The 17,862-nt window shown below is 37.9% G+C and overlaps 1 protein-coding gene across 6 annotated transcripts in view; it reads left to right on the top strand.

Annotated features, from left to right (window-relative positions):
• Window positions 1-17,862, top strand: part of NUBPL (NUBP iron-sulfur cluster assembly factor, mitochondrial) — a 346,077-nt gene that overhangs the window by 151,803 nt on the left and 176,412 nt on the right. The window lies entirely within an intron of this gene.

The raw sequence follows: 17,862 nt of genomic DNA, 5'->3' as shown, positions 1-17,862 counted from the left end.
GGACAGAGTAATTTTTTTGAGTAAATCTTTAATATTTATTTAATATTAATATTATTTATATTTAATATTATAGATATTATAAATTATTTTATATTTATTTATATATTTAATATATATTTAAATATTTTATATACATTTAATATTATATATATAATATATATAATATATATAAATATATATAATTTTATATTTTATATATTTTATATATTAATATTTAATATTAATATAAATTAATATTTATGATATTAATATTTAATATTATTTAATATTGATATACTAAATCTTTAATATTTTGAGTAAATCTTTAATAATACAAGATTATTTAATAATCTTGTTATTATATTTTCTTACAAAGCTATTAAATATAAAGGTTCAAGAACAAGGAAATTCTATGATCAAAAAATGAAAAATTGGAACAACTGGTAGGTCTTCTTGAAAAATAGTTTTCAATGAAATTAGTTTATTAAAATTTATTTCTAATTATAGTAAGAGTATAAAATTGAATAATATCTTTTGTTTCTTATTAGACCTTTTATTGTCCATGAATCTAGGACAAAATGCCTGTATTTAATGCAGGGTATTTATTGGATTTTCTGGGTACATAATACAAGTTTTTTTTTTTATCATTGCCATTAAAAGTTAGGTAATTAGACATTGTCTGCTATTTAAGGTGCTTTTGTTTGTGCTGTAGTTGTTGAAATCAGTTACAATGTTAAGTTCTGAATAACCATTTATCAGATAATAAGAATTCTCCCTATCACTTTGAAGAAAACTTGAGGCTCTAGTGAGGATAAAATTGACCCTAGCAGTCCTACATTACAAGCGCCCACTTAGTTGTTTTCTTGTTTCGTTATAATATAAACTTAAGGAAGCTAAGTTATTCTAGTTTCTTTGTTCTTTGCCCTTTTAGTGGAGTGCATACTTAGTTTGCAAATATGTGCCGTGAGCCAAAATGTCAAACTTACACAAAGAAGGAGTAATGAATTTGTGTACTTTTTTTTTTTTTTTTTTTTTTTGCTGTACGCGGGCCTCTCACTGCTGTGGCCTCTCCCGTTGCGGAGCACAGGCTCCGGACACACAGGCTCCGCGGCCATGGCTCGCGGGCCCAGCCGCTCCGCGGCATGTGGGATCCTCCGGGATCGGGGCACGAACCCGTGTCCCCTGCATCGGCAGGCGGACTCTCAACCACTGCGCCACCAGGGAAGCCCTGAATTTGTGTACTTTAAATGATAGACTTGTTATATCTATCTCTTGATTAAAGTAATGTGAAAACTAGTGCATGTAGCACATGAGTGATAGCAAAATGGAGCCCTTGGTGTCAGTTTTTTCTTAAGTAGTCTGTTCAGTCTATGCCAATGTAAATACTTGAAGTGAACTTTGATGTCTTTCTTCTTGTTTTACAGAAGCTGTAATCTTAAATTTGATGTTTGCAAATTGGCTGCCATTAAATAAGCTTTCTGGTAAAAATGAGCTACTGGAAATCTTGGAAAGCCTGAAAATAATACTTTTTTGTGTGTTGACAAGCTGATCTTAAGTCCCCCAAGAAATAAACTGAACGATTAAGGCATTCACTTAAAAGAATGTGGATTCTTGAAAGCCCATCTTATAAATTGGTTTTTGAATCTTAGATAAACCTGCCACCATTATACTAATTGGCATCATTTTGACATTTTTACATTTTTGTCGAGTTAATTTATCCTGTATTACTCTCTATTATAGAAAACACAATGCACCATGGAATTATCTAATTAACAATAAGAAAAAAGATTTGTTTTCAGCAGTTCAGATTTTGCAGAGATAGAATGGTGAGCAGAATCTTAACTTTATAAATGTTCCTCTGTTCCTGGACTTAGCTAGACAACCATAGGGGCAGTGGGACTTCAGGATTGTCTTTTTCTCTTCATTATTTAAGCAGACATATGGTAATGTAGTTTTGGTCAACTTGTTAATTTTAAAACTCCATGTTAAGGTTGACAGATTCATTCTTATATATTTTTTTCTTTTTGAGGAGACTGTAGAGAAACCACATTTCTTGTACTTATGATATTTTAGCCTGATTACCAAGGGAAATTTTACATATGATTCTAGAGAAGTGAATTCAGTAATTGAAGAAAAATTTAAGTTTATAATAGTTTTGGATTTCTTAGGTTGGGAATATTTCTATCAGCTTAAAATGACAATGGTGATTTGTCTATGTTAGTATGCAAAATTATGGTAATGAAAAGTCTAGCCAGTTTGTAGAAAGAGTATTGTACAAAAACCTCAACAGGTTGACATTATAGTGGCTGCAAGTGAACTGTTGCTTTGGGAACCTAATGGAATTTAGAATAAAATCCATGTGTAGTTTGAGAAATTATCATCTAAGTGTGAATTAACTTTTTTTTTTAAAGAACAAATACCAGTCATTTTTCTCTTTTTTAACTTTCTAAATAACATAATATGCAGATTTCATATTACAGTATAGCCAAAGTACAGTCCTAGAAATTATTGACTAGAAAGGTTTTAAACTGAAATTGCGAGTGAATATTAAATGGTGGTTGCACACAGAAATGTATTGTTAATTCATTAATGTAATATTCTTTTTTGTTGAGGATTTTTCACTAAGTTTTCTCAACTGACTTTTACTGGTAGGAATCTGCTTTCTTTCACAGTTTTGTGATGATAAATCACCTTCAGAATTCTTGTGAATTTTTTACTACTTAGTTTTACTAAAGAATGTCTTTTAGTGTACTTAGCTAATAAAGTAGGAAAATGTTAAGGCCTGTGGAGAGAGGTTACTAAAATTGAAATGTCAAGTAATTTTTTTGAGGATGACACAGTGATTATTAATGATTAACTATGAGACTTCTTTTTGAGTAGGATTCAACTTTTCTTTTGTTGTGGGCTAGAAATTTTGCACTCATGTCACAGTATTCTGCTCTCTCTGTCCTAAGGTATTAAGCATTTTCCAAGTTTAGGAATGAATGTGTGTATGGGCTTATGAGACAGAAAATGTGGAAAATCAGCTTGGGCAAATGACCTTTAATAATAGCACTCATCTCCAGTAAGAAGTACCAGGAAGTGACTAAGATTTCTTTAAGATAATTTAAGTGCATGAAGAATGAGAGTGAATTCTACTCATTACTGAAATTACCTTGTTTCCTTCCAAGGCAGAGAGTTAGGGGTGTTACTGAAGTTATTGACATGGATGATTAAATTCTGATCCAGTGGTTGGAGCTCCCAAAGCTTCTCATTTATAATTTTCTTCTTCTGGTCATTGTCTTGTGGACCCTTGGGTTTCATCTGACGCTAGAGTTCCTCTGATTATCTTTGGGAAAGATTCTGGGATGTATTCCATAATCACAGGGTTATAGAAATGACTTTTTTCTTGCTGGCTTCCTGGATTTTGTTTACAACCTCTTTTATACCTAGAATATTAGGGCAAAGTGTAAACCAGGGTTGAAGGATCCTTAAAAAGTTGTTTTGGTTTGCTCTGGCTTTAGGCACTTTTATCTTTAAAATATCTCAGAGATGAGATCTATGTTCTTTGAAGAATCCTATCATCCTACTTTATCAAGACAAAAGTCCATCCTTTGCTTGGCTTATTGTTTCTTGCACAGGTCACTGAATAGGCTGAACTAAATACCTTTTTAGTGTGGTAAAACCCTTTTCCTCTTTTCTTTGACAGTCCTGAGCTGAAGAATAGGCAGCTTCTTTTTGGAGTTCTACTTGCTCTGCTGCAAACCGTCTTAGCCAGGGGCTGCAGCAGATGAAGTCATTGAAGAATGCTTTATTTATCTACAGAACAACTAAGTGTATTTTAGTAGCTATTGCCTGTTAATTTTTGTTTTCTTTCACAGGATGGCAGCAAATGGTGTTCACAGGATGTATCTGTGTATATGTCAAATAGTCCTTACATATTTGAGTTTCTGATTAGCACCTGCCCCACGACAAGATTGGTGTCCTTTTATGCCTCCTTCACTTTTTGAGTTATATCAGAGGGCTGCCCTTAAGATGTGTAGATTAATAGGAGGGTACATTTGTAATGTGGCTATATCTTTTAAGGCTATTTATACTTCATATTATCTTTTCCAGTCTAGTCCCAGACTGGAAAAAATGTTTGTTTGTTTGTTTTTCTTATTTCCTAATCTTTTGATCATTTTTAATGTTTCTCAACATTATCAGCACATTTTCAATATCTTCTCTCAAATGAGAAAAATTAAAAGAAGCTCACTACTGTTAGGTATTGTGAGGGGAGATAGCTTGCAATTTTATTTATAATACTCTATTTTTACTTATGTAGTCTCTGAAATTTTTGCATTTTAAAATAGAACCCATTGGGCCTCCCTGGTGGCGCAGTGGTTGAGAGTCCGCCTGCCGATGCAGGGGATACGGGTTCGTGCCCCGGTCTGGGAGGATCCCATATGCCGCGGAGTGGCTGGGCCCGTGAGCCATGGCCGCTGGGCCTGCGCATCCGGAGCCTGTGCTCCGCAACGGGAGAGGCCACAACAGTGAGAGGCCCACATACCGCAAAAAGAAAAAAAAAAAAAAAATAGAACCCATTATTGCTGATTCATAGTTACAGGAATATTTTAATAAAACATATGCTGCTTCTCCCTCCCCCCCTTTTTTTTCTTTTGGGTTAACAGGAAAGTAAAGCATTTAAAAAGGAAAGTAGTTTGGTGAAAGCAGGATGTAAAATGACTTTTGAAGGTGGAAGATATGGGGAATATTCATCCGTGAATTGGGAACTCCATGGGAAAAGGCAAGAGGTCATTAATAATGAAATTATAGTAAGAGGCATGAAAAGTTTTGATGGTCTAGATTTGGTGAGGCTAGCAAGAGAGAAGAGAAATTTGACACACTGCCAAAAGAAAAAATCGATGAAATAAGGCATCTTTTTCACTTTCCTTTTGGACTTCCATTCTAGATTTTGTCTATGTGTCATGCATTTATACAGGGTAATGGATTGAAATGACATCTTGTTCATCAAGATTGGATAGATTTTGTACACCCATGTTTATAGCAGCATTATTCACAGTAGCTAAAATGTGGAAGCTACCCACATGTCTATCGGTGGATGAATGGTTAAGCAAAATGTGGTATATACATACAATGTAGTATTATTCAGCCTTAAAAAGGTAATTCTGACATAGGCTGCAACATGGATGAACCATGAGGATGTTATGCTAAGTGAAATAAAGCCAGTCACAAAAGGAGAAGTACTGTATGATTTCCCTTATATGAGGTACTTAGAATAGTCAACTTCATAAAGACAGAAAGTAGAATGGTGGTTGCCAGGAGCTTGGGGGAGGGGGAAATGGGGAGTTATTGTTTGATAGGTATAGAATTTCAGTTTTATAAGATGAAAAGAGTTATGGAGAGGGATGGTGGTGATGGTTGGACAATGTTATATTTAATACCACTGAACTGTACACTTAATAATTAAGATGGTAAATTTTATGTATGTTTTACCACAATTTTAAAAAATAGGAAAAAAAATTGGGAAGATTTGTTCTGGCAGTATTATCAGTACTGGACATAACAATACAGGGTTTCTTCAATAAGTGTCTGTGGTATTGACCCGGTGAATCAATCTGTTCTTTAAAAGAACAATCATTACAGAACTGGGAGAAAATAGAATAGTGATGTTTCATTGGGAGACTTAACAAGCTTAGCTGAAAACCTCTGATTTTCAGTTTGGAAACTTCACTAGCCTATAAGTTGTTAGGAATTGTAGCCCAAAGTTACATTTTCATGTCACGAAAAGTGATAGAGCTTATTACATTCAAAATTCTTAATGTTATTGTTACCTATATTACCATTTGTAACATTACCAATGTTATAAAGCCCTCTGTGATCTGGTTTCTGCCTTCTCACTACTTCTACAGGCTCAATTCCAATAAGTTGCCTTGTTTAGTGAACACCAGTCACAGTGGCCTCTGTTGCTCAAAAATGCCACGCTCTGTGCTGAGGACCCTCGTGTGTTTTATTTTCTCTACCTGAGACACCTTCCATCTCTGCTGTCTTCCACCCCTGCCCCACAACAAGTTTCTACTATCAGGTCTCAGTTTTAATGTTTCTTCTTCCATGACTCCTTCTCTGACTCATCACTCTCCTTATTGCAATTGCAAGGGTAGTTTTTGAATAATCTGTCTTAATTTTTAAATTTTTTATTTATTTATTTATTTTTAGAATTTATTTATTTATTTATTTATTTAGGGCTGGGTCCGGTCTTCGTTGCTGTGCGTGGGCTTTCTCTAGCTGCTGCGAGCAGGGGCTACTCTTCATTGCTATGTGCGGGCTTCTTATTGCGGTGGCTTCTCGTATTGTGGAGCACGGGCTCTCAGTGCGCGGGCTTCAGTACTTGTGGCACGTGAGCTCAGTAGTTGTGGCTCGCAGACTCTAGAGCGCAGGCTCAGTAGTTGTGGTGCACGGGCTTCATTGCTCGGTGGTATGTGGGATCTTCCCAGACCAGGGCTCGAACCTGTGTCCCCTGCATTGGCAGGCGGATTCTTAACCACTGCACCACCAGGGAAGTCCCCTGTTTAATTTTTAAAATCTCCTCTACTAGGCAATGCAACATGCACAGAGCAGAGGCTTTCTGGCTTGGTTTGTTTTGCTTTTGCTTGGTTGTATAGTAGATGCTCAGTAAATCTTAGTTGTTTAGATGAAGAAGTTTTCTGATAAATTTCTTGTACATTCACTGCATATTTTAGTTTCTGCTTTGGGTATATTAGTAACTTAATTTGCAATCATAATATATATTTTTTATTTTATTTTATTTTATTTTATTTATTTATTTTTTTATGGTACGCGGGCCTCTCACTATTGTGGCCTCTCCCATTGTGGAGCACAGGCTCCGGACGCGCAGGCTCAGCAGCCATGGCTCACGGGCCTAGCCGCTCCACGGCATGTGGGATCTTCCCGGACCGGGGCACGAACCCGTGTCCCCTGCATCGGCAGGTGGACTCTCAACCACTGCGCCACCAGGGAAGCCCATAATATATATTTTTTAATGAACAATATGGACAGTTTTAAGATACTATCTTAGCAGTTAATCGTTGTGATATACGAGTGGCTGTCTTATACTACTTTTTTCCATTTTTAGGAAAAGAGAAAGAACCTATATGGTTAAGGCATTTGACTTTTGAGAATTATGTTACATGGAGTGAAATGGTTGCTCACATTGTTTCAGTGTGGTAGGACAGTGCCAGTCTTGCCTCACATTTTAGTTTTGAAATGTTGAGTACAGATCTGCTTACTCATAACGGGTAGAGTCTTGTGGGGCCTGAATTTGGGCCATGATGGAAAGGACAGTGTCCAGAATGCCAGCTCTAAGACTAAGAACAACCTGAAAAAAGAGAAGGAGCTAGCGTACACCATCATTCTTTTCCTCAGACCATCCACGTTACCAGGCTAAAATAGTACATGGACAAAGATTATTATTTGAGTGTGTTAATGTAAAGATCTTATTTGAGACTGTTTATTCTGGAGATTGGTATTTGTAATAGGTGTGGAGAAATGGTGAGTGAGGAAGCAGTGATGGTAGGTTTTGATTTTATTCTGCTGTCTCTGAGGTCTTTCAATTAAGGAAAAGAAAGCAGAAATAGCAGCTTGCGGTTTAATGGGCTTTGGGATCTCCCTTGCAGTATACAAACCACAAACTTTTCTTGAAGTGGTGGAATGTCTTAAACTGGGTTCCCCAGAAAGCAGAGCCCTGTAGAGTAATAATTTATTAGGGAGTACCAAACTGGACTGAGGAAGGAGAAAGGGAGGGAGAGCCAATATGAAAATGTGCTATCTAGCTGGCTGTCGCTAACCGTGACAGCTTGCTTGATTGCATGGGATTGTGTAGACTCCATCTCAAGATAGTCTATCTGGGAGAAAAGGGGAACAATTTATCTAATGGTATCCATCTTCCAGTGACCAAAGGCTCACCTCAGGAGGTATTAATTCACCTGCATTTCTGAGCTCTGTATGAGTAAGTCCTGGCAGAGACTTATGGTGTCTGGCGATGTCTCGTCCTTCAACACAAAAGTTTTGGGGTGGCAGGTGAGAGGCACACAGTATATAGGCCTGAAGCAAGGTAGTGTCAGATAGTTCCTCTGTGACACTGGTCAGAGTCCAAGCAGAGCTGGTTGCCATAGTGCTGGCTGGAATGAGAGATGAGTGAGGCTAAGAGGGCCTGGGGTGATGCATATGGGGCTTCTGAAAAATGGGGATGGAGGCAGGAAGCTGAGTATCAAAGTCTAGATCTTTATGCTTGGGGTTTATGGGGGACACGTAATGCTGGTTTGTTTTAAGCATAGCAGTATTACGGGGATTGGTATTCTATTAGAAGGGCTAATAGGGCTAAGTTTTAACTCTTGGTTATAAGATAAAGATAGATCCAGCTGTAAGCCACTTTATTATTTCAAACAAACAATTGCACAATTTGATACTGTGTGTTGTACACTTGATCCAGAAGCCTCACGTAAGCAAGAATGTTCTTACTGTCAGATTGGACAAGAACAGAAACTAAAAATGAGATAACCAGTCTTAGTCATCAGGAGGATGTGAGTTCAGATGGCTCCGTTTGAATATTTTAGTGGGCACCATAGTCATTAGAGGAACAGTTCGTTTTTTTCTTATCACAGATCCTGTGGCTGAAAATCATACACACTCACATACCTATATACACATATATATTTAAGTAAAGCACCCTTAAAATTTTTGTTACTTGTAGCTTAACTAGCACTGGCTTAAAATAAAAATGTTTGCTCTTAAACTATGCTTATTTTAGACCTACTTTTAAAATTTGCAATTGTATCAAAAGTGAAATGTTGAAGGAGACATTATTTCTGTTCATTTAGCAAACATTTATTGGGTATCTTCTATGTAGTTAGTAGACATGAGAAATACTTGGTTCTTTGGCTGTCAGCTCAGATAAGATTTGATCCTTGCTCTCAGGAGCTTAGAGTAAGACATTAGCTAGTGATCGTAAGCATCACAAGCATAAGTAAATGCTGTTATAGAAGTATAAGCCCTTTTTTGTGAACCCAGAGATGGTGACTCTAAAGTGGGAATTTAGGGAAAACTTCCTGTAGGAGGTGATTTTTGAGCTAACTTTTGAAAAATGGATGAACCAGGAGTTTGTTGTAAGAAGGGGTTGAGGATTGAAGGTGAGAAGGACAGTCCAGGCAGAGGGACTGTCATGTGTTAACAGAATGCAAGTTGTTTGGCATGGCAGAAGTGAAGAGTGTCTGTGGGTGAGTTGCAAAAATAAGCCAGAAAGGTAGGTCAGGGTACTATCATAAATTCCTTCTTGTGCTTGTTTGAGGAGCTGAAGTGTAGTTCTAAGGCTATGAGAAGCTATCATGAATTTTAGGGGAGTGACACGGTCAGTTTTGAATTCTAGGATGATCACTTTGGCAGGATTGTGGAGGAACAGTAATAGGACTAGATGAGAGGGAGAGCCAATTAAGATGCTATTACACTGATCCAGGTGAGATGTAATGAGTCCTGATTTAAGTCTGTGTTAGTAGAAATGGAGAGGGAGGGACCCAACTGAGGTATTCAAGAGGTTGAATGAATAGGGTTTGGTAATTCATTGAATATGAGTGAGAAAAAAGGTCTTTAGGATGGCTTCTGGATTTCTGGGTTGAGTGACTGGATAGATAGTTGTGTCACTCATCAAGATGGAGCAGATAGGAAAAAAGGAATAAATTTAAGGAAAACAGTGATGAGTTAAGGTTTATGTTGAATTTGATGTCCAAAGAGAGTTAGTCATCAGGTGATTGGAATGTGTTGAGAGTTAAGGAGAGAGGTTTGGGCTAGAGATACAGACCTGGGAGTTGGTGGTATATATATAGGTGATAGTTGAAGTTGTTAGTGTAGATCAGTGATTCTCAACCAGGAGTGATTTTGCCTCTCCACCGCCCCCACCCCCCAGAGGCATTTGTCAATGACTAGAGACATTTTTGATTGTCACAACTGGGGGATCTAGTAGGTAGACACCAGAGATACTGCTAAATATCCTGTAATGTACAAGACGTCCCCTCACAACAAATTATTATCTGGTCCAAAATGTCAGTTCTGCTGGAGTTGAGAAATCCTGATTTACATAAGGTAACGCAAAAGAGTTTTAGAGAGAGTCAAGTACGGTATAGGACTGAGGATAGAATTTGGGGGAGATAACCTAAGGTGATCAGAGAAAAACTGAGAAGAAGTGGCCACAGAAGTGGGAAGAAGACAAGGAAAAAACTGCACCCTGGAAGCCAAGGGGGAGTTTTAGGGTGAAGCGGTCAACATTTTCAGAGAGGCTAAATAAGATAAGAATTAGAAATTATGTTTTAAATGTGACAGCATGTCCAAGTTTTCAATTTACTAAACTACTATTTTGAAGATGTCCGTGTACAACTTGTGTTGTGCTTCTTGAAGAAATATATTTTATAAAGTATTTATATTTGGCCTTTGGGAAATCAATCATTTGGGAATCATTTATTGAGTATGTCTATAATGGTACTGTGCTGTGCTCCAGGTAAAAAAGACGAGTAAGATGTAAACTATTCTTGAGGCACTCACAGTGGGAGTGATGGGAAATGTGAGCACACTAAGTACTGTATGAAGCTATGAACAGAGAACCATGCAAACAGAGAGGACCTTCTAATATTTCTGTGATGTAGTCCAGCTAACCCTGGATCCTGATAAGGCTTAAAAGAGCAAAAGACTTGGGCATATTTAAAAAATTAATGAAAAGATTATGTTTATCTTTTTTTTTTTTTTTTGCGTTACGTGGGCCTCTCACTGTTGTGGCCTCTCCCGTTGCGGAGCACAGGCTCCGGACGTGCAGGCTTAGCTGCCATGGCTCACAGGCCTAGCCGCTCCGCGGCATGTGGGATCTTCCTGGACCGGGGCACGAACCTGTGTCCCCTGCATCGGCAGGCGGACTCTCAACCCCTGAGCCACCAGGGAAGCCCCAATCTTTTTTATTTTGGTGTTAAAAAATGGACATTGAGACTATGGGTGATATCTTCTATCTGTCATAAGCAAAATACGTATGGGATGTTTCATTTATAAATCACAACATAATCTACCACCTTCTACTACCTCTACCCCAAAATAGCCCTTTATGTTTCAAATGTGCCTGAGGCTTGTCTCATTTCTGTAACCTTCCTCCTTCATGTCTACCCACTTCTGTTTCTTTGTAATTCCAGGCAGAGATAGTAAATGGTAGCTGTAACTGAGGGCTGTGGGGACTTGGGGGTTTTCTGGAGAACCTGTAAGTTTATCCTAGAGTTGGCTTTTCCTCTTACCTATTCCTTTCCTCCAAAACAAACCATAGTCATCTCCCTGCCTCTTAACCCTGAGTTTGACCAGAGGTGAAGTGAGACTTTTTCCCAGAAATTTGTGTGTTTTCATGGTTAATATTTAGATTATAAATCTGTTTACTTCTCTTCATATTCTTCTGAGTGTTCCATTATAGTATAATATAGTGCAGTAGTTCCTCAAACTTTTTGGCCGGTGGGGTCTTTTATGCTGTTAAAAATGACAATCCCCCTCAGTTTTTCCTAATGTAGGTTATATTTATTGATGTTTATCAAGTTAGAGTTAAAACTGAGAAATTAAAAAAACCTTGTTCATTAATTCATCAAAAGTAACAACAAACTCATACTTCTTAATATACATTTTAATGAAAAATATCTATTTTCTGAAGTAGAAAGTTAGTGAGAAAAGTGACATTGCTTTATATTTTTGTAAATCATTTATATGTCTTACTTAACAAAAGACTGCTAGATTTTCATATCTAGTTTTTCATTCAGTCTGTTACAATATGTTGTTTTGGGTGAAGTAGATGAGGAAATTCCAGCCTCACACAGACATGTAGTTAGAAAAAGGGAGGATATTTTAGTAGTCATTTCAAATAAGTGTCAATTCTCTTCTTTGATACTACACCAAAATTTGACAAGTAGTAGTTTCTTTTTTAAAAAATTCATTTTATTGATATAGTTGATTTACAATCTTGTGTTAGTTTTTGCTGTACATCAAAGTGATTCAGTTTTATATATATATATATTTTCCATTATGGTTTGTCACAGGATATTGTATATAGTTCCCTGTGCTCTACAATAGAACCTTCTTCATCCATCCTATATATAATAGTTTGCCTCTGCTAATCCCAAACTCCCATTCCTTCCCTCCCCCACCCGCATCCCCCTTGGCAACCACAAGTCTGTTCTCTGTGTTGTCTTTCAAGTAAAAATGGTGTTCCGTGAAAAATACGTCCAGTTAGCTTACAACTCAAACAATTGCATAAGTGCTTTCCCTTGAGAATTGTAATTCAGTGTGCTGCAGAGGTACTTTATTTGTACTTCCCATTTTGTCACACAGAATTTTAAAAACGTGTACTCAAGGGTCAAGATTTAATAAATTAAATAAATTTCACTACTTCATCCAGGACTGGTGTTTATTTTTAGTGTAGTTCATGCTGGGGAAGAATATGATGACTACTAGTACAGTTTGATGCCACTGTCTTGGTTTGTGCTAAGGTTCTGTCAGTTCTACCCATCTTTGCTTTTGGACCATCTGTGTAAAAGTTGACCCAGAGGAAGGCCAAATAACATCTTAGTATTCTTATGAAAATAGTCCTACCCACTTGGATTATCTGAAAGTTTCTTGGGATCTCTAGGGGACCAGAGACTGTACTTGGAGACCTACTGGTTTAATGGAAAGTTCTTCAACCAGAAGTCAGAAGTCTTGGTTTCTAGTTTGGTAAGCTAAGCTTCATGCTTGTTATGGATTTCAAGAAATTATTGACCTCATTTTTTTTTTCTTCCTTTTTTAAAGTAATGTGGAAGTGAGTGCTTTACAAATGAGTTAGTTTGTGTCTAAAGTCTGGAAATATTATTTAAATGTGGCACTTTGTAAACAAGTCCTGTAGAGAGTTGAGCTAGGTCTTTTCTCTCTTTGTTTACTATATTGGCATTAAGGTACCTGGAATTGATAACCTATTTTTGAAAAACTTCTAGTTAATTTTTCAAAAATATAATACTTGAATATGATCATCGTCAACACAGACACTGCAGTCATATTAGAATATAGACTATAAGATACAAAAAATGTGCTCAAGCTGCTTGTAATCTGATTAATAAATGCTCAGAAATAGCAGTATAATGTAGTTTATGCTATCACATAATTGGTTTAAAGAATATAGGAGACCAGAGAGGGCAAGGGGAGGTAGAAAATGGCTTTATGAATTTGACAGAATTAAATTGGACCTTAATGGAAACAGGGAAACCATATGAGCCAAGGTGCACAGAGAACATGTCACACTTCTCAGTGAAGCTTTCCCCTTCTCAAATAGCCGTTCCAAGTTTCCCTCTTGCATTCCCTCTTCCCTTTCTGTGGTTTGGGACATAGTTTTTCTCATACTTCTTAACTTTGGACCACTCTGAGGCCTGTGATTTGTGCTGCTATTAAGACAGTGTGCTGTGGTGGGAAGATCTTGGGCTTTGGAGTCTCACTGACCCAACCCCCAGTTCTGATGGCACCACTTACTGCTGTGTGCGCATGGGCAAGGTCTACAACTTTGAAGGCTGTATGAAAAATAAGTGAGATAATAAATTTAAAGGTTCTCAGTAAATGCTCACCGCCTTTCACCGTTATTGCAAGTAGTCAGTAGCAGCAGAGGATGCTTCAATTAAGATGATAGCATGCTCTGATGAAATTTATCAGTTAGATGGGGATAGCAAAAGAATTATTACAAGGGAGGCAGTAAGATATAGTTGTTACCATAGATTTTAGCGTCTGAGAGACTTGGAGTCAAATCCTGACTGCAAGCTATGTTATTACCTTTGTTTACTTTGAGCAAGTTGACTTAAACTCTCCAAGACTTAGTTTATTTATACAATAAATAGGATTGGCTTTAGGAAGAAAGTCAGCAAGGCCCACCTAAGTATTTGTGTCTTCTTTAATTGAAAATGATTTTGTTCAGCCTCAATTGTCATGAATATCTTGACATACTCTGCCCAGTTCAGGAGGTCCATCCATAGAAAAAAGACTAAAATATTTATTGTCTGGTTCTTCACAGAAAAAGTTTGCCAGTTCCTGTTATATGCAATTAAGTTACTTGGAATCAGTTTGATTCTTTTGAGGACAGCTTTTGAACTTCGAGTGGGTCCAGAGCAGCCTTTAGTCTAGGGCTAATTTACCCCAGAACTGCTATGATTCCTTTCAGAGGACTCTACCATGTATTAGGAGACCTTTCCTCTCTGGTTGGTGGGAGCATAGAAACTGTTTCCAGCTGTATGTGATCTTCGGGAATTGCAGCTCTCTGCTGATCCTTTCCTCAGTCCCAGGGAATTTCCTCTCACTCACGTGCAGATGAATACTCAGCTAGAGACTCCTCAGGTCCCCTGTGCAGTTCTCTGCAATTCTCTGTGTTGCTCTCTCCTCTCTGATACACTGCCCCATAAATTCTTGCTGCCTTGGCTTCACCTAACTCTGAATATTTTTTTCTCAGTTCAGCAATGTTACTGGACTTTGTTTGGATTCCCCCTTCCTGTGCTTCAACCTGGAAACTGCCTCTAGGGCAGTAAACTGGGGCAGTCGTAGGGCTCATCTTCTTGTTTCCCCTCTTTCAAGGATTGTGGTCTTCCTGCCTGTTGTCCCATGTCTGAAAACGTAGTTTTATATGTTTCGGTCCAGTTTACTAGTTTTTCAAAGTGTGCTTATGTTGGCGGGACAGGGGGGTGGAGTGCTACAGGAGGTAGTTACAGGGTAAATCCTGCTTTTTACTTTTTCATGGCCAGAAGCAAAGTTGTGTTCATAGCTTTTCTTTTTTCCTTTTTCTTCCTATATACTCTCTAGGAAGTCAGATGAGTCCACAATCTTTACAGTCACCTTTTTTTTCATAGCAATTAAGTGCCGTGGCCATTTGTATTAGTCTGGGCTCTTCAGAGAAGCGGAACCAATAGGAGGTACAGATAGATACATGGATAATAAGGAGTTACTTTATGTGGTTAAGGAGGCTGAGAAGTCCCAGGATCTGCAGTCAGCACGCTGGAGACCCGGCAGAGCTGATGGTATATTCTTGTCCAAGTCGAAAGGTGTGAGAACCAGGAGAGCTGGTGGTGTAAATTCCAGTCTGAGTCTGGAGGCAGGAGAAGACTGATGTCCCAGCTTGAAGTCTGGCAGGGAGGGTATATTCTCCCTTACTCTGCCTTTTTGTTCTGTTCAGGCCTTCAATGGATTGGATGAGGCCCACCTACACTAGGGAGGGTAATCTGCTTTACTCAGTCTATTGATTCAAATGTTAATCTCATCCAGAAACACCCTCACAGGCACACCCAGAATAATGTTAAACCAAATACCTGGGTGCCCTGTGACTCAGTCAAATTGCCATAAAATTAACCATCACACCACAGGATCTCCCAGTTTTGCCCTTCATGTGATTTGTATAATCATGAATCTTGATAACACTAAATGCATTCGCTTTGGTCCCATTTTCTCCTGCTATGGAGATTATTCCTGAGTTTCTAGAGTAATCTCAATCTCATTTCAAAGATCTATTTCCTGGGGTCACTTTCCAACAAAAACACAGAAGCACTTTTCAAATTATTTGAGAGGGACTGTTTATAAATATGTGGAAGAAGTGTGGGAAAACCACAAGAGGTAGGATAATACCTGTTGATAACAGTTGAGCAGTTACCTCTAGGCCTGAAGAGGTGAGGGGAGGGAGCATATCAAACCTGGAAGGAGACAGTCCTTGTAGAGATGGCTGTCTTGGGAGGAGCAGTGACACTCGGTAGAGGCACCCAGCCAGCCCAAGATCACCCCACAGAGAGAAAACCAGGAAATGAAATACCCAAACCAACCCCCCCCCACACACAAACTTCCTCTTTCTGATCTGCTTTTGATGCAGTCCATAGAAGAACCGCAGGGTCAGAGAGAGGGTGAACTGGAGGGGCAAATGACAGATAATCAGCAAAGTCAGGGGAGCTGGGTTATAGTAACTGCCTGACCCCTCTCCCTCAGAAACAGGGGTGTTTCAAGATGCAAACCTAGGATTTGAAATGAGAGGAAATCCAACTTACAGATTGTCATCTTTCTGCCTTTCTGTATATATAGTTACTCCCAAGTTATTTTCTGTGTGCACTGGAGAATTGATGAAAGCAGGGTAGGAGAAGTAATGTTAGATTACCTAATTTGATTAAGGGCATCAGCAGGTCTCTGTTATTTTACAGATAAGGAGGGTGATATAAAAAATTAATAAAGTTTGCCCAGGGTAATAGGCCAGAATCTAGATACTCCATAACCCATAATGTATTTTGAAAATAACGGAATCCACAAATGTGTGATAAGTGATGACCTAGCTTCTGTCAAACACCTCCAGTGAGGTAGATTTTGCTGTTTCATGATAGCTCTATTTATAATTTTGAACAAAAATCTGCCTTTATTTTTTTAAATTAATTTTTATTGGAATATAGTTGCTTTACAATGTTGTGTTAGTTTCTGCTGTACAGCGAAGTGAATCAGCTGTTTGTATACATATATCCCCTTTTTTTTGGATTTCCTTCCCATTTAGGTCACCACAGAGCACTGAGTAGAGTTCCCTGTGCTAAACAGTAGGTTCTCATTAGTTATCTATTTTATACATAGTATCAATAATATATATATGTCAGTCCCAATCTCCCAATTCATCCCACAAATCTGCCTTCTTATAACTTTCACATGCCTTTACGAGGTCTGCCTTCATGAGAACCAACTAATCTAATTCTTTTTCCTTTCATAACCTGTGAAATATTTGTACACCATGATCAGTTTTTTCCCAGCTAAACAACTTCCGGCCTTCAGCTTTTTCTCATATGAGGCAGTTTTGAGTATGCTTATCATTCTGATTGTCTTCCTGGCCATGGGTCACTCTGTCAGTATCCTGCTTAAATAAGGTTGCAGGATTTGAACATTATTTCTAGGCATATTCTGAAGTGATATAGTGAATGGATTTTTAATCACCTGGTACAAAACGGTGAGCAATACGGTGGAAGAGGAAAAGCAATGTAATCAGTTCTTTACACTTCCTTACTTCTTTATGCTTATGCTTACCTAATTTTCATGGTACGGAAAGAAAACAGCTGTGTTCATCAGATTCTCTTAATCTATTTCCCTATTGCATGTCTGTGATTTTTTCCCTAAAATCTAAGTTCCTCAGCTCCAAGGAATAGACAAACTGCAGTCACTGTGAGATACTTGAATTTACACACTGCACCTTCACTTAGACATACTCATTTTCAAAAACCCATTGAAAGTGTGGAACGTTTCTTGGCCTTAAAAAGGTCACCCTTTGAAAAGATTACCTTTAACCTTTTATGGAATAAATAAGGCTGTATAAGTAGCCAGCTGTGGAAGTCAAGTAATCAATAATGGTAGACATGTAAGGTTCTGTTTTATGGGGTTGATTTCTGTCATACCTAATTGTTGGTTATCATTTGTAAAAACAACAGCAATAAACTAATTTCTCTGTTCCATCTTTCCTGCCAATAAAGTGAATGTAGCATTGTGGCATTGAGCCAGATGAGAAAGATAAGAAAAGAAAGCAGAATCCAATCAGTCAGAAAAGAGATTAGTTGAATCTGAGTATAGCGTACAGAATATCACCAATTTGAAATAGGCTATTAAATGACATGTTGGGAGGTTGCTTAAAAAAATTGAAGGAATGTATGATATATTGAGTTGTAAGCAAAGCCATTGGCTTGAAAAGTCCTAGTACCATTAAAACAACAACAACAACACAACAAAACTTAGCATGCTAGCCAGGTAGAACTCTCCTGGAAGAAGCCCCTAGGTTCTGTGACCCTGTTTGACCCTGACTGATAATCTGTATCCCTCACCATATCTTGGTAA

This window comes from Mesoplodon densirostris, chromosome 4, assembly GCF_025265405.1.
Source record: "Mesoplodon densirostris isolate mMesDen1 chromosome 4, mMesDen1 primary haplotype, whole genome shotgun sequence".
In the NCBI taxonomy this organism is placed as follows: Eukaryota; Metazoa; Chordata; class Mammalia; order Artiodactyla; family Ziphiidae; genus Mesoplodon; species Mesoplodon densirostris.
The sequence above is the reverse complement of the archived record's forward strand: the minus strand, read 5'-3'. Positions and strand labels throughout refer to the sequence as shown.